Source organism: Hordeum vulgare, chromosome 4H (genome assembly GCF_904849725.1).
Source record: "Hordeum vulgare subsp. vulgare chromosome 4H, MorexV3_pseudomolecules_assembly, whole genome shotgun sequence".
In the NCBI taxonomy this organism is placed as follows: Eukaryota; Viridiplantae; Streptophyta; class Magnoliopsida; order Poales; family Poaceae; genus Hordeum; species Hordeum vulgare.
Window position 1 is genome coordinate 59,727,861 of NC_058521.1, and position 22,595 is coordinate 59,750,455.

Sequence of the window (22,595 nt, forward strand, 5' to 3'; positions counted from 1 at the left end):
AGGAGCTTAATGACCCCCGGCTCACGTCGGTCCTGACCCGCCTGGAGAAGCTGAAGCGGGCGGGGGTGACAATGGCGATGGTGGTGCGTGAGTTTATGTGTCAACGGATTGCTCCTCTCCAGCGCCACTCCCGTCCGACGTGTTCCTACGCGGGACCTCATGACCCAATGAGGATCCAGGTCCTGCCTCTCTCGCGTGATGGCTTGCGGGAGTTGCTCCGTGGCTGACTCGTGGCGATCCTGACAAGCTTCCCCAGAATGACCTCCCATTGTATAAGTTCAAGGCCCCGGAAGCTCTCATCGCGGGGATGCCGCTCTTAGACGAGTGGGGGTTCCTCCCAGGACGGTACGCGCGCCCCCCGGGGGGGCTCGACCCTTGGGGTTCAGGCCCACGAAAACTCTGGTCGTGCCGCCTCTCCCGCAGCTGGGGCGGGCCGTGTATCGCCGCCCGCTCCCCCGGCCCTTGCCCCGGGTCGAGCCGGAGTTGGCGGTGACGACCAGTCGACGGAAGAAGTCTCCGCCCCCACCTTCGGGCTTCAGCAAAGGGCCGCCGGGTCTCCACGCCAGGTCAACCGCATCGGCCGGGAGAGGAGGTCGCCTGAGGACAGCCGCCCCTCGACACGGTGGGCCCCGGTGAAGAAGAAGTGGGTCGTCGTGGACGAGTAACCGCCCGTACCCTCCTTTGTCCTTTCTTTCTGCGCCTCCCTTCTGAGTTTTTGTTCTGCAGGGTCAACACCGGCGACAGAGGAGGCGGGTCGGTTTTGCCCGCCCCTGAGGTTGCAGAGCATCTTTGGTTTCTTTCCCCGCACCCCGCGTGGTTCAACCTCCCGAGCCCCTCGCGCGTGAGCCTTAGATACGTCTCCAACGTATATATAATTTTTGATTGTTCCATGCTATTATATTATCAACTTGGGATGTTTTATATGCATTTATATGCTATTTTATATCATTTTTGGGACTAATCTATTAACTCAGTGCCCAGTGCTAGTTTATGTTTTTTCCATGTTTTTGACCTTTTTCAGATAAGAATATTAATCGGAGTCCACACGGAATAAAACCTTCGGGATGATTTTTCCATAACAGAAGGGATCCAGAAGACTTGAGAACCAAGGCACAGGGCCACAGAGGAGGCCACGAGCCCCCTAGGCGCGCCCCAGGGGGGCACACCTAGCAGGCTCGTGGGCCCCCCGTGCCTCCTTTGCCCTACCTCTTTCACCTATAAATTCCCTAAAATCCCCAAACCAACAAAGAGAGCCATGAAAATACTTTTCTGCAGCCGCAAGCTTCTGTTTCTGCGAGATCCCATCTGGGGACCGTTTTGGTGCCCTGCCAGAGGGGGATTCGGACACGGAGGGCTTCTTCATCAACACCATTGCCTCTCCGATGATGCGTCAGTAGTTCACCACAGACTTTCAGGTCCATATCTAGTAGCTAGATGGCTTGTTCTCTCTCTTGGATCTTCAATACAAAGTTCTCCATGATCTTCATGGAGATCTATCCGATGTAACTTTCTTTTGCGGTGTGTTTGTCGAGATAAGATGAATTGTGGATTTAATATCAGATTATCTATGAATAATATTTGAGTCTCCTCTGATTTCTTATATGCATGCTTTCGTATCCTTGTAATTCTCTTCGAGTTATGGGTTTTTTTGGCCAACTTGATCTATAATTCTTGCAATGGGAGAAGTGCTTGGTTTTGGGTTCATACCATGCGGTGTCCTGACCTAGTGACAGAAGGGGTAGCGAGGCAAGCATTGTGTTGTTGCCATCTAGGGTAAAAAGATGGGGTTTATATCATATTGCATGAATTTATCCCTCTACATCATGTCATATTGCTTAAGGCGTTACTCTGTTTGTTATGAACTTAATACACTAGATGCATGCTGGATAGCGTTTATGTGTGGAGTAATAGTAGTAGATGCAGAAACTATCGGTCTACTTGTCTCGGACGTGATGCCTATATGTATGATCATTGCCTTAGATATCGTCATGACTTTGCGTGATTCTATCAATTGCTTGACAGTAATTCGTTCACCCACTGTAATACTTGCTATAATGAGAGAAGCCTCTAGTGAACACTATGGCCCCCGGGTATATTTTACACATTATATATTCAGATCTACATACAAAAATACCAAAAATACCTTGCTGCACTTTTATTTATTTATTTATATTTACCTATTATCACTATGAAATCTCACCTTGCAAGTAATCGTAAAGGGATTGACAACCCCTTTATCGCGTTGGGTGCAAGTTTGTTTGTTTCTGTGCAGGTGCCTTGGTGCCTCATCTTGGTACTCCTACTGGATTGATACTTTGGTTCTTAAACTGAGGGAAATACTTATCTCTACTTTGCTGCATCACCATTTCCTCTTCAAGGGAAAAACCAACACAAGCTCAAGAACTAGCAAGAATAATTTCTGGCACCCTTGCCGGGGAGTATTCAAGTGAAGCATATCTACCAAGTACCTATCGCAAACTCATCTCTTGCATTTACATTATTTGCCATTTGCCTCTCGTTTTCCTCTCCCCCACTTCTAAAACAAAATTTACAAAAATATTTGCCTTTCATTATTTGCCATTTTCATTCACCCTTTTCTTTCACTTACTTTCTGTTTGCTTGTGTGGGTTAGTCTACTTATCCTTATGGCTAGTCCTATCGCTATGATCATTACTCCCGAGAGCGAGGTTCTTAACTTTAAACAAAATGAGGGAGAGAACTTAAAAGATGCTTGGTATAGAATTTGCAATGCTCAGAATAGATCTACTCGTAAGAAATCTACTACCGTTCTACTTCGCAATTTTTATGTGGGTATTTCCCCTTGGAATAGGTATGTTCTTGACACCATCATAGGCGGAAATTTCTTGGGTAGCCATACCGTTGATTCTTATGGTGTTGTTATTGATATGAAGGAAGGGAATATTAAATTTCAATTTCCATTAAAGAAGTGCATGGAACACTTTCCTAGAAAGAAAATAAAATTTCCTTATGAATCCATTATGAAAGATACTTATGGTTTGAGCACTAAAGATGACAACACTTGAATCTATTGCCTTACACCTAGCTAAGGGCGTTAAACGATAGCGCTTGTTGGGAGGCAACCCAAAGAATAAATTTATTTTTGCTTTTTACTTTCTGTTTTGTTGAGTCCACACCATCATGATTCTGTTATGATTGTGTTTGTGCCAAGTAGAACCTTTATGATTAGTTTTGGTGATAGTTGTTTAATCATGCTGAAAAAAGACAAAAACTTTGTGCTCTCGAAATTATTTTTAATTCCTATCCAGAAAGAGATTTTGGGTTGATTCATTTTGCTGCTGATTTATATGAAAATTTCCCTAATTTTAATAATTGTTTCAGAATTTTTGGGATAGCAGAGGTAGACGAAATATACAGATTTCTAGAGCCTGTTCTGTTTTTGACAGATTCTGTTTTTTTTTTGACCGGCTACTGTAGGGAAAACCCCCCACAGCCATTTTCTGTATTTCAACTATGGGAACTGTATGTACAATAGGGGTTGTAGAATGTACAAAGGGGGGAGGAGCAGAGGGATACAAACCTCAAGGAGGCAAAAAGGAAATCCACTTAAGGAGATCATCCCTGAAACTAGCCTTAATTCTATGAGCTAACAAAGAAATGTCATGAAGAAATCCAGCTCTCCATTTCCTGAACCTTGGCTGCTCCTGGTTGAAGACCTTTGCATTTCTGGTAGTCCAGATATTCCAACAGGCAGTGAAAACAACCTCAGCAAAGAAAGGATGAGGGAAGTCCTTTCTAGCTGTAGCAGTAGCAGTCCACATAGATGACCCCTGCCAAGTGATCTGCAGATAGTTCCAAACCCTGGTGCTGAATAGGCATGTGAAGAATAAATGATCGTTGTCTTCCTTGACTCGAGCATGGCATAAAACACAGATATTAGAATCAGAGACCTTCCAGTGACGCCTTTCCAGCATGTCCTGAGTGTTCAGCCTGTCCATGATGAGCATCCAGGCAAACATCTTAACCTTCATGGTACAGCAGCTTTTCCAGATCCAGTTAAGCAAAGGGTTAGGTACAATACTGCTATGAACATGAGCATAGTATGCCTTGGGTGTGTAGACCTTAGCATCCTTACGCCCTACCCATCGGTCAGAGGCGTGATGATTAAGGTCCAGGTCCAGAAGTAAAGATTGGACCACAGTCAGTTCCTGATAAGCTTGGGCAGACAATGGAAGGTGAAACATGGAGAGCATACTGTCATCAGAAAAAGCAGCAAAGACTTCTTGAGCTGTGCAGAAAGGGTCAGCCACAAAGGAAAACAATCTTTGGAATCTGGCTGCCAATGGCATAGTGGAATTTCCAAGTAACCAGGAATCAGACCAAAACAAGAAGGAGTCACCCTTATTAGGCAGAACATAGGTAACAGCTCTGAATTTGTCAAGACGTTTGCAGATGTCTTTCCACCAATAGGAACCACAAAGTGCAGTACCCTGAGGTACAGTGTTATGATAGTAAGTGTTCCAAATCAGATGAACCCAAGGGATATCAGCATGATTGAGGAATTTATCAGCATGTTTGAGCAGGAGTGCTTCATTCTGAACTGCTAAATTCATAATCCCTAATCCCCCTTTATTTTTTGGCCTGCACACCAGGGGCCAAGCATTCTGTTTTTGTTGTGTTGATTGCTTATTTTGATGAAACTATTATTAGCATCGGGAGGTACGAGCCATGGAGAAGTGAGAATACAGTAATATAACATCAATATAAATGGAAATTAAGTTTACTACAGTACCTAAAAAGTTGGTGGTTTGTTTTCTTATGCTAATGATATCACGAGTTTCTGTTTAAGTTTTGTGTTGTGAAGTTTTCAAGTTTTGGGTGATATTCTTATGGATAATGGAATAAATAGTGGAAAGAGCCTAAGCTTGGGGATGCCCAAGTCATACCAAGCCAAATTCAAGGACACCAAAAAGCCTAAGATTGGGGATGCCCCGGGAAGGCATCCCTTCTTTCGCCTTCAATCCATCGGTAATGTTACTTGGAGCTATATTTTTATTTACCACGTGATATGTGTTTTCCTTGGAGCGTAGTGTATTATAGGAGTCTTTGATTTTTGTTTGATCACAATCATCCTTGCTGCACACCTTTTGAGAGGTACATGCACTCATCATGAATTTGTTAGAATACTCAATGAGCTTCACTTATATCTTTTGAGTTAGGCAATTTAGCTCGCATGTGCTTCACTTATATCTTTTGAGCTAGATAATTTTTCTCCCATGAGCTTCACTTATATATTTTGAGCTAGATGATTTTGCTCCCATTAGATTCACTTATATATTTTGAGCTAGATAATTTTGCTCTAGTGCTTCACTTAAATCTTTGTAGAGGACGGCGGTGTCATATTTTGTAGAAATAAAAACTCTCGATCTTCACTTATATCATTTTGAGAGCGCTCTCTCTAAGTAACTTGGTAATTGGCGTGTGTTATGAAATTAGTCCTAAATATGATAGGCATCCGAAGAGGATATAACAAAAACTTTCATATTCAAGTGCATTGATTAGTAAGAGAAGTTTGATTCCTCACAATTAGTTTTGAGATATGGATATGGTAATATTAGAGTTATGATAGTAGGGCGATGTGAATCTAGAAATACTTGTGTTGAGGTTAGTGATTCCCGTAGCATGCACGTATGGTGAACCGCTATGTTAGGAAGTCGGAGCATAATTGATTTATTGATTGTCATCCTTTGTGTGGCGGTCGGGATCGCACGATGGTTAACCCCTACCATCCCATCCCCTAGGAGTATGCGTTTAGCACTTTGTTTCGATTACTAATAAAACTTTCGCAATAAGTATATGAGTTCTTCATGACTAATGTGAGTCCATGGTATATATGCACTCTCACCCTTCCACCATTGCTAGCCTCTCTAGTGCCGCGCAACTTTCGCCGGTGCACAAAACCACCATATACCTTCCTCAAAACAGCCACCATACCTACCTATTATGGCATTTTCATAGCCATTCCGAGATATATTGCCATGCAACTTCCACCGTTCCATCTCATGACATGTGCCATCACTTTCATATTGTCATTGCATGATTGTAAGATAGCTAGCGAGATGTTTCAACGGCATACGCTAAGCTAGATCGTTGCACATCCCCGTACACTGCTAGAGACATTTCATATAGAGTCATTATTGTTCTAAGTATCGAGTTGTAAGTAAATAAAAGTGTGTTGGCCATCATTATTAGAGCATTGTCCCATGTGAGTAAATAATAAAAGAGGCCAGCGAAGCCCAAATAAAAAAAGAGGCCAAAGAGCCCAAACAAAAAAATGAGAGAAAAAGAGAGAAGGGACAATGTTACTATCTTTTTCCACACTTGTGCTTCAAAATAGCACCAAGTTCTTCATGATAGAGAGTCTCTTGTTTTGTCACTTTCATATACTAGTGGGAATTTTCATTATATAACTTGGCTTGTATATTCCAATGACGGGCTTCCAAAATTGCCCTAGGTCTTCGTGAGCAAGCAAGTTGGGTGCACACCCACTAGTTTTTATTTTTGAGCTTTCATACACTTATAGCTCTAGTGCATCCGTTGCATGGCAATCCCTACTCATTCACATTGATATCTATTGATGGGCATCTCCATAGCCCGTTGATACACCGAGACGATGTGACCATCTCCACCTTTTTGCCTCACAACCTCCACCACACTCTATTCCACCTATAGTGCTATATCCAGGCTCACGCTCATGTATTGCGCGAGAGTTGAAAAAGTTTCAGAAAGTAAGAGTGCGAAAACAATTACTTTGCCAATACCGGGGTTGTGCATGATTTAAATTCGTTGTGTGGGGATGATGGAGCATAGCCAGACTATATGATTTTGTAGGGATAACTTTCTTTGGCCTTGTTATTTCAAAAGTTCATGATTACTTTGCTAGTATGCTTGAAGTATTACTGTTTTCATGTCAATATTAAACTATTGTTTTGAATCTTATGGATCTGAACATTAATTCCACAATAAAGAAGTTACAAAGAACAAATATGTTAGGTAGCATTCCACATCAAAAATTCGGTCTTTATCACTTCCCTACTCGAGGACGAGTAGGAGTTAAGCTTGGTGATGCTTGGTACGTCTCCAACGTATCTATAAGTTTTGATTGTTCCATGCTATTATATTATCAACTTGGGATGTTTATATGCTATTTTATATCATTTTTGGGACTAACCTATTAACTCGGTGCCTAGTGCCAGTTTCTGTTTTTTCCGTGTTTTTGACCTTTTTTAGATAAGAATATTAAACGGAGTCCAAACGGAATAAAACATTCGGGATGATTTTTTACATAATAGAAGGGATCCAGAAGACTTGAGAACCAAGGCAGAGGGCCACGGAGGAGGCCACGAGCCCCCTAGGCGCGCCCAGGGGGGCGCATCTAGCAGGCTCGTGGGCCCCCCGTGCCTCCTTCGCCCTACCTCTTTCGCCTATAAATTTCCTAAAATCCCCAAACCAACAGAGAGAGCCACGAAAATACTTTTCTGCCGCCGCAAGCTTCTGTCTCCGCGAGATCCCATCTGGGACGGTTTTGGTGCCCTGCCGGAGGGGGATTCGGACACGGAGGGCTTCTTCATCAACACCATTGCCTCTCCGATGATGCGTGAGTAGTTCACCACAGACCTTCGGGTCCATAGCTAGTAGCTAGATGGCTTGTTCTCTCTCTTGGATCTTCAAAACAAAGTTCTCCATCATCTACATGCAGATCTATCTGATGTAACTTTCTTTTGCGGTGTGTTTGTCGAGGTCTGATGAATTGTGGATTTATGATCAGATTATCTATGAATAATATTTGAGTCTCCTCTTATTTATTATATGCATGATTTCGTATCCTTGTAATTCTCTTCGAGTTATGGGTTTCGTTTGGCCAACTTGATCTATAATTCTTCCAATGGGAGAAGTCCTTGGTTTTAGGTTCATACCATGCAGTTTTCTCACCTAGTGGCAGAAGGGCGAGCGAGGCATGCATCGTGTTGTTGCCATCAAGGGTAAAAATATGGGGTTTATATCATATTGCATGAATTTATCCCTCTACATCATGCCATATTGCTTAAGGCGTTACTCTGTTTGTCATGAACTTAATACACTAGATGCATGCTGGATAGAGGTCGATGTGTGGAGTAATAGTAGTAGATGCAGAAAGTATCGGTCTACTTTTCTCGGATGTGATGCCTATATGTATGATCATTGCCTTAGATATCGCCATGACTTTGCGCGATTCTATCAATTGCTCGACGGTAATTCGTTCACCCACCGTAATACTTGCTATCATGAGAGAAGCCTCTAGTGAACACTATGGCCCCGGGGTCTATTTTACACATTATATATTCAGATCTACATACAAAAATACCAAAAATACCTTGCTGCACTTTTATTTATTTATTTATATTTACCTATTATCACTATAAGATCTCACCTTGCAAGTAATCGTAAAGGGATTAAAAATCCCTTTATCGCGTTGGGTGCAAGTTTGTTTGTTTTTGTGCACATGCCTTGGTGCCTCATCTTGATACTCCTACTGGATTGATACCTTGGTTCTCAAACTGAGGGAAATACTTATCTCTACTTTGCTGCATCACCCTTTCCTCTTCAAGGGAAAAACCAACGCAAGCTCAAGAAGTAGCAGCCTCCCGCGGTCTTCCTCGCCCGCGGCCTCCGGCTTCCTTGCCCGCATCACCCTTTCCCAGAAGAGTGTCATTCCCCTCGCTTGCGGCCCCTCCGAGGGTCGTGCTGCACCTCCCCTCTGGACCCCTTCTGCTTGGTGATGCAGGGCCTCAGGGAGTGCCTCTTTCCGATGAAGCATCTGCGCGTGAGCCCGAGCCCTCGAGCATGGATTCGGGGTGAGAGACTCCTCGCGCACCTCTCCCGTTTGCCATGTAGAAAGCGAGAGCTCTTGTTGGCCACTGGGGCCTATTGAAGGTGTGTGTGTCGCGCCATGAGGCTTGCTCCACACTGCGGCGGACGCACTTCACCATCTAGGAGCGGGGCTCGCGAGCAATGAAGTCCGCCTGAAGGATGATCGTCGGCACCTTGCGTCCGGGTGGCGCCAGCGTGAAGTCGTTGTGAACCTCAACCATCTGCAGCGTGAGCGTGCCCATGGAGAGGCATAGGAGTCCCTTGTGTGATGGTGAAAGCCCGCGAGCGTGCGCTCTCCGAGGCTCAGGAGATTGATTGTCGGCGCAGGGTTTCCAAGGATCGCCACGGGGAGCTTTGCACCCTCAACGCACATCTTGAAGAGCAAGCTGGCCTGGGCTCCCGGGCATCCGCCAATTCGCTGGTGCTTGTAGAGGTGGAACACAGCCTGGAGCAGGAGCGCCTGGAGGTGAGGGAGCGCGAGGTGTCACTTGGTGAGGAATCCCTTGCCTCTCGTGAGGCGAAGCTTCAAGAGGACATCGACAGGGAGGTGGCGGAGGCTCAGCGTTCCCTTCTTCTTGACTATCGTGCGAAGAGTCCTGCTTCCACGAGTGTCGTGGCCACCTAAAAACGAGGTTGATGCCTTCCGGAAAAGGTTTGATCAGGAAGTGAAGCGTCATCAGGTCGCACTGGAACGCCCAGGCTACTCCCGAAGATAAGATGTCTCTTCTTTACAATCAGGTGAGAGGCTCGGCTTCCCTAGTTGAAGAGGCCTCCGAAGAGGAGATCTATGCTCGCGTCCTCCGGCTTGAGCGCTCTCGGATGTTCTAATCCCTCGGGAGGAGAGCCTCCCGGGCTTTGAGCGACATCTGTGGCAAGGGTGTCTCGTGCACCCTGGTCCCCGATGATGTTGGGTACTTGCGCTTCTTCCTCCGTGTCGTGGCATTACTTGAGGCGGGTGCCGAGAAGGCCCGCAAGCTCGCAGAGGAGAAGGGACGTGACCTTTTGGGTCAAGAGTCCTCAGACGTCTTCAGCCACCTCCTTCACCTTGACCCAGACTTTGACTTCGCCATAGTGTTGGGTCCGGTGCCAAAGATGATATGCGCTGCCCTGGCCGAATGGGTCGAGGTCCACGTGGAAGACCTGGTAACAAGGCTTGCTCCGAAAGGCTGTGGCGTGAGCTCTGGCGATGATGCGTCCTCATGATTCCCCTCGTTGTTCCCATGACAGGGTTATGTACTCGGTTTAACAGCAACTTCGACGTATATGGGGGTACCTGTTCCCTGAAGACGGGATGTGCACAATGCTTTCCTCCTGGCAGTGGCTGCCGCCAGCCCCGTGTTGTCGCGACGCTGACGGTCTAGCCCGCGAGTATGGCTCCGTTCGTGGCACCTCCTCCCTACTTGTGGGGTAGTTTGAGGACCCTTTCGGCACTTTGTGTTTGCAGGTCCCGGTCCCGCACATTTCCGTGCCGCCCTGAGGCGCAACCCGTTACCAAGGTTGTTCCTCACGGGGCAAAGCCCCGACGCCCTAAGTGCCGGCATGGGCGGCACCTGGGCGGCCGAGTGGCCTTGCGACCGGTAACTCTCGTGAGGCACGTTGCTTAGGAGTCCCCCTTGACACTCAAACCGCTCTACGTCGACAGGTCCGAGTCTTGCACATTTCCCTGCCATCGTGAGGCACGACCCGTTCAAGGTCGTTCCTCACGGGGCCAGGCCCTGACGCCCCTGATACGGACCGAATGTGCCTGGACGGCACCAGGGTGGCCAAGTGGCTTTACGACCGGTAAGAATCCTGAGGCGCGCCTCAGGGGTCCCCTTTGACGCTTGAGCGATTCCCCATTCTGCCCCCTTTATGGTTGCCTCGGGAGGCCCGATCTCCTGTGGTTCCCACGAAACACCAATCAAAACAAAAGGAGACAGAGGACTCGATTTTGGTAAAACGAGAGAAGAAATCCCCGCCCTTCTTTTCTTTTCAAAACATGAAACAAAGAGATTTTCGGGCCTTCGATAGCTCAAAATACAAAAGGGGTGGCCCTTGAGGGTCGCAACTTGAAATGCAAGAAAAGAACGAGAAAACGGCCGCGTCCGGCACGAAAGTTATTCACCACCTCCGTCTCCCCCAGCGCGGAGCATAGGGCTTCCACTAGGCGTGGGATGGACCCCTCCGCGTCCTGGGGGGGCTGGGCATATACAACCTTGGCTCGTTATTACGTGGTGTATCTGGGAGGTCGCGAGGACGCTTTGGCCTCGCGAGTGTCCCTACCCCTAAGGCATAGACGCCTGATTCCGGAACTCATTGGTGGACTGTGTTGATTGCCTCTGTCTTCTCCCCAGCGCGGAGCGTAGTGCCGCCACTAGGTGTGGGATAGACCCCTTCCGCGTCCTCGGGGGGCCCTGGGCGTATACAGCCTCGACTCATTATTAAGTGAGAGTGTCACGGGATGAAGTAGGTTCCAGAAGGATTGAAGGACGAAGTAGAGGCGTCACGGGTCGATGCGGGTCCCGGGGACGCTTTGGGAGCCCCGTGCCTCTCAGACGCGTGCTCCGCTCGTGGTCCCCGGGCTTGTAGAGGCGTGCTACCTCTTGAGCTTGCGTTGGTTTTTCCCTTGAAGAGGAAAGGGTGATGCAGCACAGTAGCAGTAAGTATTTCTCTCAGTTTGAGAACCAAGGTATCAATCCAGTAGGAGAATCAAGCCAAGTGTCCAGAGTACCTGCGCAAACACAAACGAGCTTGCACCCAACGCTATAAAGGGGTTTTCAATCCCTTCAAGATTGATTGCAAAGTGAGAACCGAAGGTGGAAAGTGCAACAAAGTAAAAGTGTAAGGCTGAAAATATGATGTGAAGTAGACCCGGGGGCCATAGTGTTCACTAGAGGCTTCTCTCAGAATAGCAAATATTACGGTGGGTGAACGAATTACTGTCGAGCAATTGATAGAACCGCGCAAAGTCATGATGATATCTAAGGCAATGATCATACGTATAGGCATCACGTCCGAGACAAGTAGACCGATACTGTCTGCATCTACTACTATTACTCCACACATCGACCGCTATCCAGCATGCATCTAGTGTATTGAGTTCATGACGAACAGAGTAACGCCTTAAGCAAGATGACATGATGTAGAGGGAAAAATTCATGCAATAGATATAAACCCCATCTTTTTACCCTTGATGGCAACAACACGATGCGTGCCTTGCTGCCAGTTCTGTCACTAGGAGAGGTCACCGCACAGTATGAACCCAAAACCAAGCACTTCTCCCATTGCAAGAATCATAGATCAAGTTGGCCAGACAAAACCCACAACTCGAAGAGAATTACAAGGATATGAAATGATGCATATAAGAGATCAGAAGAAACTCAAATAAGATTCATAGATAATCTGATCATCAATCCACAATTCATCGGATCTCGACAAACACACTGCAAAAGAAGATTACATCGGATAGATCTCCATGAAGATCATGGAGAACTTTGTATTGAAGATCCAAGAGAGAGAAGAAGCCATCTAAGTACTAGCTATGGACCCGAAGGTCTATGGTGAACTACTCACGCATCATCGGAGAGGCAATGGTGTTGATGAAGAAGCCATGCGTATCCGAATCCCCCCTCCGGCAGGGCACCAGAACCTGCCCCAGATGGGATCTTGCGGAGACAGAAGCTTGCGGCGGTGGAAAAGTATTTTCGTGGATCTCTCGCGTAGTTTTGGATTTTTTGGGAATTTATAGGCGGAAGAGGTAGGGCAGACGAGCCACAGGGGGGCCACAAGACTGCTAGGCGACCCCCCTGGCCGCTCCTAGGGGGCTTGTGGCTCCCCTAGTGGCCTCTGCCTTGGTTCTCACGCCCCGTGCGTATCTTCTGTTCCGGAAAAAATCTTTTCGGAAGTTTTATTCTGTTTGGACTCCGTTTAATATTCTCCTTTGAAAAGAGTCAAAAACACGGAAAAAACAGGAACTGGCATTTGGCACTGAGTTAATAAGTTAGTCCCAAAAAAGATATAAAAGGCATACAAAACATCCAAAGTTTGACAAGATAATAGCATGGAACCAACAAAAATTATAGATACATTGGAGACGTATCAAGCATCCCCAAGCTTAACTCCTGCTCGTCCTCGAGTAGGTAAGTGATAAAGACATAATTTTTGATGTGGAATGCTACCTAGAATATTTGTCCTTTGTAACTTCTTTCATGTGACATGAATGTTCAGATCCGTGAGATTCAAAACAATAGTTTGCTATTGACACAAAAACAATAATACTTCAAGCAAACTAGCAAGGTAATCATGAACTTTCGAAATAACAAGGCCAAAGAAAGTTATCCCTACAAAATCATATAGTCTCGCTATGCTCCATCATCCCCACACAACTAATTTAAATCATGCTCAACCCCGGTATTGGACAAGTAATTGTTTTCTCACTCTTACTTTCTCAAACCTTTTTCAACTCTCACGCAATACATGAGCGTGAGCCATGGATATAGCACTATAGGTGGAATAGAGTGTGGTGGAGGTTGTGAGAAAAAAAGGAGGAGATGGTCACATCGACTCGGCGTATCAAAGGGCTATGGAGATGCCCATTAATAGATATCAATGTGAAAGAGTAGGGATTACCATGCAATGGATGCACTTAGCGCTATAAGTATGTGAAAGCTCAAAAGGAGAACTAGTGGGTGTGCATCCAACTTGCTTGCTCACGAAGACCTAGGGCAATTTTGAGGAAGCCCATCATTGGAATATACAAGCCAAGTTATATAATGAAGGTTCCTACTAGCATATGGTCGTGACAAAACGAGAGACTCTCAATCATGAAGAACATGGTGCTATTATCAAGCACAAGTGTGGAAAAGATAGTAACATTGTCCCTTCTCTCTTTTTCTCTTTTTTTGTTTGGGCTCTTTGGCCTCTTTCCATATCTCTCTCTTTTTTTTGTGGGCAACTTTGGCCTCTTTTTTTATTTCCTCACATGGGACAATGCTCTAATAATGATGATCATCACACTTTTATTTACTCACAACTCAATACTTAGAGCAATGAAGACTCTATAGGAAATGCCTCCGGCAGTGTACCGGGATGTGCAACGATCTAGCTTGGCGTATTTCGTTGAAAACATCTCGCTAGCTATCTTACGATCATGCAATGGAAATATGTAAGTGACAGCACAAGTCATGAGACGGAACAGTGGGAGTTGCATGGCAATTTATCTCGGAATGGCTATGAAAATACCATAGTAGGTAGGTATGGTGGCTGTTTTGAGGAAGGCATATGGTGGGTTTGTGCACCGGCGAAAGTTGCGCGACACTAGAGAGGCTAGCAATTGTGAAAGGTGAAAATGCATCTATACCATGGACTCACATTAGTCATTAAGAACTCACATACTTATTGCGAAAGTTTTTATTAGTAATCGAAACAAAGTGCTAAACGCATACTCCTAGGGGAAGGGTTGGTAGGTGTTAACGATCACGCGATACCGACCGCGACACAAAGGATGACAATCAATAGATCAATTATGCTCCGACTTCCTAACATAGCGGTTCACCATACGTGCATGTTACGGGAATCACTAACTTCAACACAAGTATTTCTAGATTCACAACACCCTACTAACATAACTCTTAATATTACCAAATCCATGTCTCAAAACTAATTGAGAGGAATCAAACTTCTCTTTCTAATCAATGCACATGAATATGGAAGTTTTATTGTATCCTCTTTGGATTCCTTTCACCTTTGGGACTACTTTCATAGCACAAGCCAACTACCAAGTTACTTAGAGAGATCACTCTCAAAAAGATATAAGTGAAGATCGAGAGTTCTTATTTCTCCAAAATATTACACCTCGTGCTCTAAAAGATCTAAGTGAAGCACACGGAGCAAAGTTATCTAGCTCAAAAGATATAAGTGAAGCACATGTGAGCTAAATTGCCTAACTCAAAAGATATAAGCGAAGGTCAATGAGTATTCTAGCAAATTCACGATGAATGCATGTCTCTCTCAAAAGGTGTGCAACAAGGATGATTGTGACACAACAAAAAGAAAAGACTCCTACGATACAAGACGCTCCAAGCAAAACACATATCATGTGGTGAATAAAAATATAGCTCCAAGTAATGTTACCGATGGATTGAAGACAAAAGAGGGGATGCCTTCCCGGGGCATCCCCAAGCTTAGGCTTTTTAGTGTCCTGGAATTTGGCTTGGTATGCCTTTGGCATCCCCAAACTTGAGCTCTTTCCACTCTTTATCCCTTTGTCCATGAGAACATCACCCAAAACTTGAAAACTTCACAACACAAAACTTAAACAAAAACTCGTGATATCATTAGCACAAAAAAACAAACTACCACCTCTTGAGGTACTTTAGCAAACTTGATTTCTTTTTATATTGGTGTTATATTACTGTATTATCACTTTTCCAAGGCTAATACCCCTCGATACTATCCATAGTTTCATCAAAACAAGCAACCAACACAACAAAAACAGAATCTGTCAAAAACAGACCAGTCTGTAGCAATATGTATACTTTGTATACTTCTGATAGCTCAAAACTTCTGAACAATTACGAAAGTTTGTACAAAAGGCATATCAACCATAATAAAAAAGAATCAACTCAAAAGCTCTTTCTGGATAAAAATGAAAAATAATTTCGTGAGTTAAAAGTTTCTGTCTTTTTCCGGCAGGATCAAACAACCATCACCAAACTAGTCATAAAGGTTTTACTTGGCTCAAACACAAAAAGATACACAAAAGACACAATCATAACATAATTATGATGATGTGGACGCAACAAAACAGAAAGCGAAAAAGCAAAGATAAATTCATTGGGTTGCCTCCCAACAAGCGATATTGTTTAACGCCCTTAGCTAGGCATAAGGTGATAGAATCACGTATCATCATCTTTGTTGCTCAAACCATAAGTAGCCTCTCATCATGGATTCATAAGGCAATCTTATTTTCTTTCTAGGAAAATGCTCCATGCCCTTCTTTAAAGGAAATTGAAATCTAATATTCCCTTCCTTCATATCGATGATAGCACCAATAGTCCTTAGGAAAGGTCTACCAAGAATGATAGGACATGTAGGATTGCAATCAATATCAAGCACAATGAAATCCACGGGTACATAGTTCCTATTTGCAATAATAAGAACATCACTGATCCTTCCCATGGGTTTCTTAAGAGTAGAATCCGCAAGATGCAAATTAAGAGAGCACTCCTCAATTTCATTAAAGCCTAGAACATCACATAAAGACTTTGGAATCGCTGAAACACTAGCATCCAAATCACACAAAGAATTGCATTCATAGTTTTTGACCTTGATTTCGATAGTAGGTTCCCACTCATCATGAAGTTTTCTAGGAATAGAAACTTCCAATTCTAGTTTCTCTTCAAGAGAGTTTATCATAGCATCGACGATATGATCGGTAAAGGCCTTGTTTTGGCTATAAGCGTGTGGAGAGTTTAGCATGGATTGCATCAAGGAAATACATTCAATCAAAGAGCAACTATCATAATTGAATTCCTTGAAATCCAAAGTAGTAGTTTCATTACTACTCAAAGTTTTGATATCTTCTACTCCACTTTCAATGCTTTTAGCATCAAGATAGATAGACTCCGAATCATTGGGGTTTTTTTCAACCAAGGTGGATTCATCTCCAGCCCCATCATCATTTGGTTTGACACTAGAAAACAAGGATTCAATGGGAGTCACACCAAGCACCTTAAGATCTTCGTGATTCTTATCACGAGAACACGCCTTTTTAAGCCATTCATGTCTAGCACAAATTTGGGAGGTTCTTTCTTTACTCTCATTCATGGAAACACACATAGATTTCAAAGTTTCATCCATATTGATCTTGGGAGGACCACATCTAACTTTCAAAGCATCAATATCAATAGACATTATATCAACGTTCCTAGCCAAATCATCAATTTTGAGTAGTTTTTCTTCTATGGACGCATTGAAAATCTTTTGCGAGTTGATAAACTCTTTGATATTACTCTATAGTTCAGAGGGTAATTTATTGTAATTTCCATGAGCATTGTTGTAGGATTTGCCAAAGTTATTAGAGGGATGACTAGGAAAAGGTAGGAACATAGTTTCCTCTAAAAGCATTGTTGTGGCCAAAATTATTCCTACCAACAAAATTAACGTCCAAGCTTTCGTTGCTACACTCAATCAAGGAAGACAAGGGCATATCATTTGGATCAAAAGGAGCACCTTTACTAGCAAAAAAACTCATTAACTCAGCCATCTTACCACTCAACGAGTTAATTTCTTCTATAGCGTGTACCTTTTTACTAGTAGGTGACCTTTCAGTGTGCCACTAAGAATAGTTTGTCATGATATTGTCTAGGAGTTTTGTGGCTTCTCCTAATGTGATTTCCATGAACATTCCACCGGAGGCACAGTCCAAGAGATTTCTAGAAGCAAAATTCAAACCAGCATATAAGATTTGTATAATCATCCAAAGACTGAAGCCATGAGCGGGACAATTTCTAATCATCAATTTCATTCTCTCCCAAGATTGTGCAACATGTTCATGATCAAGTTGCTTAAAATTCATGATATCATTACGGAGAGAGATAATCTTAGCCCCCGGAAAATACTTGGATATATAAGCATCTTTCACTTATTCCAAGAATCAATACTATTTTTGGGCAAAGATGAAAACCAAGTTTTTGCTCGATCTCGCAACGAGAACGGAAATAGTTTCAATTTAATCACATAATTATCCACATCTTTATTATTTTGCATATCGCAAAGCTGAATGAAGGTATTAAGATGGTATGCGGCATCTTCACTAGGAAGGCCGGAGAATTGCTCTTTCATAACAAGATTCAGCAAAGCAGCATTGATTACGTATGATTCCGCACTAGTGGCGGGAGCAATCGGAGTACTAATAAAATCATTATTATTAGTATTCGAGAAGTCACAAAGTTTGGTGTTTTCAGTCATGGTGACTTCAGCAAGCAGACAAGCACACAAGCGAACAGAAAGCAAGCGAAAGGGTGGCATGGGGCCTAGCTCTGATACCACTTGTTAGTGCTACCTCTTGAGGTTGCGTTGGCTTTTCCCTTGAAGAGGAAATGGTGATCTAGCACAGTAGGAGTAAGTATTTCCCTCAGTTTGAGAACCAAGGTATCAATCAAGTATGAGAATCAAGCCAAGCGTCCAGAGTACCTGCGCAAACACAAACAAGCTTGCACCCAACGCGATAAAGGGGTTGTCAATCCCTTCAAGATTGATTACAAAGTGAGATATGAAGGCGGAAAGTGCAACGAAGTAAAAGTGTAAGGCTGAAAATATGATGTGAAGTAGACCCGGGGGCCATAGTGTTCACTAGAGGCTTCTCTCAAAATAGCAAATATTACGGTGGGTGAACGAATTACTGTCGAGAAATTGATAGAACCGCGCAAAGTCATCATGATATCTAAGGCACTAATCATACATATAGGCATCTACTACTATTACTCCACACATCGACCGCTATCCATCATGCATCTAGTGTATTGAGTTCATGACGAACAGAGTAACGCCTTAACCAAGATGACATGATGTAGAGGGATAAATTCATGCAATAGATATAAACCCCATCTTTTTACCATTGATGGCAACAACACAATGCATGCCTCGCTGCCCCTTCTGTCACTGGGAGAGGTCACTGATACATCTCAAACGTATCTATAATTTTTTATGGTTTCGCGTTGTTATCTTGCCTTCTTTGTATGTTTTATGTACCTTTTTATATCTTTTTGGGACTAACTTATTAATTCAGTGCCAAGTGCCAGTTCCTGTTTTTTCCGTGCTTTTGACTCTTTTCATATCTGATTTTGGAACGGAGTCCAAACGGAAGAAAAACCCCGAGATGATTTTTTTCCTGAAGGAAGAAGTCCAGGGGGCTTTTGGGCCAAGCCAGGTGGGCTCCAGGGAGCCCACAAGCCCCCACTCCGCCACCAGGGGGAGGCGGTGGTGGGCAGGCTTGTGGCCTCCCTGGCCGCCCCCTGACCTAGGTCTTTGGCCTATAAATTCCCAAATATTCCGCAAAAAATCAGGGGAGCCTCGAAAATACTTTTCCGCCGCCGCAAGCTTCAGTTTCCGCGATCTCATATGGAGACCCTTCCCGACGCCTTGCCGGAGGGGACTTTGGAGTTGGAGGGCTTCTTCATCATCATCATCGCCCTTCCAATGACTCGTGAGTAGTTCACTTCAGACCTACGGGTCCGTTGTTAGTAGCTAGATGGCTTCTTCTCTCTCTTGGATCTTCAATACAAAGTTCTCCATGATCTTCATGGAGATCTATCCGATGTAATCTTCTTTGGCGGTGTGTTTCTCGAGATCTGATGAATTGTGGACTTGTGATCAGATTATCTATGATATATATTTGAGTCTTTGATGATTTATTATATGCATGATTTGATATCCTTGTAAATCTCTCCAAGTATTGGGTTTTGTTTGGCCAACTAGATCTATGATTCTTGCAATGGGAGAAGTGCTTGGTTTTGGGTTCTGCCATGTGGTGACCTTTCCGAGTGACAGTAGGGGCAGCAAGGCACAAATCAAGCAGTTGCCATCAAGGGTAAAAAAGATGGGTTTTTATTATTGGTTTGAGATTATCCCTCTACATCATGTCATCTTGCTTAAGGCGTTACTCTGTTCTTACAGACTTAATACACTAGATGCATGCTGGATAGCGGTCGACGTGTGGAGTAATAGTAGTAGATGCAGAAAGTATCGGTCTACTTGTTTCGGATGTGATGCCTATAGAAATAATCATTGCATAGATATCGTCACGACTCTGCACAGTTCTATCAATTGCTCAACAGTAATGTGTTCACCAACTTTCTACTTGCTTTCATGAGATAAGCCACTTCTAAACACTACGGCCCACGGGTCGATTCACATCCATCGTTTACAACTCCGCTTTTAATTTGCTTTGTTACTTTTTTTGCTTTCAGTTCTCACTTGGCAAACAATCTATAAGGGATTGGCAACCCCTTCATAGCGTTGGGTGCAAGCTTTTGTGTTTGTGCAGGATCTTGAGATACTCCTCTGCCGGATTGATACCTTGGCTCTCAAACTGAGGGAAATACTTACCTTCGTTGTGCTACATCATCCTCTCCGCTTCGAGGGAACACCAACGCAGAAGGATTCCTGGTGTCGTCAACGTGCCCATTTCTGGCGCCACTGGAAGATCTTTTGTGCAGCAGCATAACGGACATCAGAAGCGTTCCTGCGCCATTGCCGGGGATCCTTTTGAAACATCAGAAGTATTTCTGGCGCCGTTGCTGGGGAGGAGAAATCAAGATCTATCCAAGTAGGTCTCACAAACTCTTCTGTTGCATTTACTTTTGTTGTCAGTTGCCTCTCGTTTTCCTCTCCCCCACTTCACATTTGTCGTTTTCATTTGCCTTTCTCCTTTGCCGTTTTCTTTTGCACGTTTCACTCTCTCTTCCTGCTCGTTTGTGTGTGAGATAGTACATCAATGGCTAGACCCACCACTCCAAACGACACCCCTGAAAATGAAGTTCTCAATTTCAGGCAGAATGAGGAAGAAAATTTGAAGGACGCTTGGTACAGGATTTGCAATGCTCAAAGTAGATCTACTCGTAAGAAATCCACTACCGTCCTCCTTCGCGGTTTCTATGTTGGAATTTCTCCTTGGAATAGGTATATCCTTGATACCATTGTAGGCGGGAACTTTTTGGGGAGCCATACCGTTGACTCCTATAGAGCTATCATTAATTTGGTAGGCTCACCCCCGCTCATGGTTAATGGAACTATCTTGACCTTGGAACACGTGATGCAAAGGCTTGACGCTATTGAAAACAAAGTTGCCATAGTTGAACTTATTGAGGGTTTGGATAGAAAGATCCACAATCAAATCTCTCAGTACGGATCCAAAGTGGGAAACTTTTTGAAAAATTTAAAGGAGAAGGAACTTATAGTTAATGATTCTTCTAGAATTGGCAAATTAGAAGATGTCATAACCAACTTGAGTTCCGCTTTTGCCGCTGCGCAAAATACTCCAAATCTTACTCTCAAAAAGACTGTCATGCCTGTTTTTGTTCCTAGAGCCAGTGGTGAGTCATCTAATAAATATGAAAATCTTACAATGATAAATGATCACGCTACCTATGGTTTGAACACCAAAGATGACTATACGTGATTCCATCACTTTCGCCTAGCTAAGGGCGTTAAACAAAAGCGCTTGTTGGGAGGCAACCCAACGAATTTATCCTCTTCTTTATGTTTTGTGTTTTCCACACTTTCATAATTCTGTTATGATTGTGTTTTTTGTGTTTCTTTTTGCGTTTATGCCAAGCAAAACCGTTATGATTAGTCTTGAGGATGATCGTTTGGTCATTGTGGAAAGACAGAAAATTTCTTCTCACGAAAAGCATTTTCATTTTTTTCTGTAAGAGCTTTTGAGTTGATTCTTTTTGCTGCTGATTTCTACGCAAATTCTTCAGACTTTCGTAGTATTTCAGAATTTTTGAAGTACCATAGGTATACGAAACATAAGGATTGCTACAGACTGGTCTGCTGTTAACAGATTCTGTTTTTTGTTGTCTTGGTTGCTTATTTTGATGAAACTATGGATAGTATCGGGGGGTATTAGCCATGGAAGATTGAAAGTACAGTAACCCAAAATCAGCACAAGTAGAATTCAAGTTTTCTACAGTACCTAAGGAAGTGGTGGTTTGCTTTCTTGTACTAATCTTATCACGAGTTTCTGTTTAAGTTTCGTGTTGTGAAGTTTTCAAGTTTTGCGTGAAGTTCTTATGGACAAAAAGATAAAGAGTGGCAAGAGCTCAAGCTTGGGGATGTACAAGGCACCCCAAGAGATTCAAGGATGTCGTAAAAGCCTAAGCTTGGGGATGCCCCGGGAAGGCATCCCCTCTCTCGTCTTCAATCCATCGGTAACGTTACTTGGGGCTATATTTTTATTCACCACATGTTATGTGTTTTTGCTTGGAGCGTCTTGTATCGTAGGAGTCTTTTATTTTTGTTGTGTCACAATTATCCTTGATGCACACCTAGAGACAGAGACATGCACACACCGTGATTTTGTCAAGCTGCACTTATATCTTTTGGTAGACAATTCACCTCACATGTGCTTCACTTACATCTTTTGAGCTAGATACTTTTGTTCTATGTGCTTCACATATATCTTTTAGAGCACAGTGGTGCATGGCTTGGTAGTTGATCTATGCTTTGAAAGTAGTCTCAAAAGGGGTAGTTATCCAAAGGGATACAAAAACTTCCACCTTCATGTGCATTGAATAATTAGAGAAGTTTGATTCATCTCAATTAGTTTTGAGTTGTGGTTATGGTAATATTGAAGTCATGCTAGTAAGGTGTTGTGGATCTAGGAATACTTGTGTTGAAGTTAGTGATTCCCGTAGCATGCACGTATGGTGAACCGCTATGTGATGAAATCTGAGCATGATTAGTCTATTGATTGTCATCCTTTGCGTGGCGGTCGGGATCGCGCGATGGTTTATACCTACCAACCCTTCCCCTAGGAGTATGCGTTGAATGCTTTGTTTCGATTACTAATAAAAAAAATTCAACAAGTATATGAGTTCTTCATGACTAATGTTGAGTCCATGGTTTAGATGCACTTTCACCTTCCACCATCACTATCTTCTTAGTACCGCGCAACTTTCGCCGGTGCACAAAACCCACCATTAGCCTCCCTCAAAACAGCC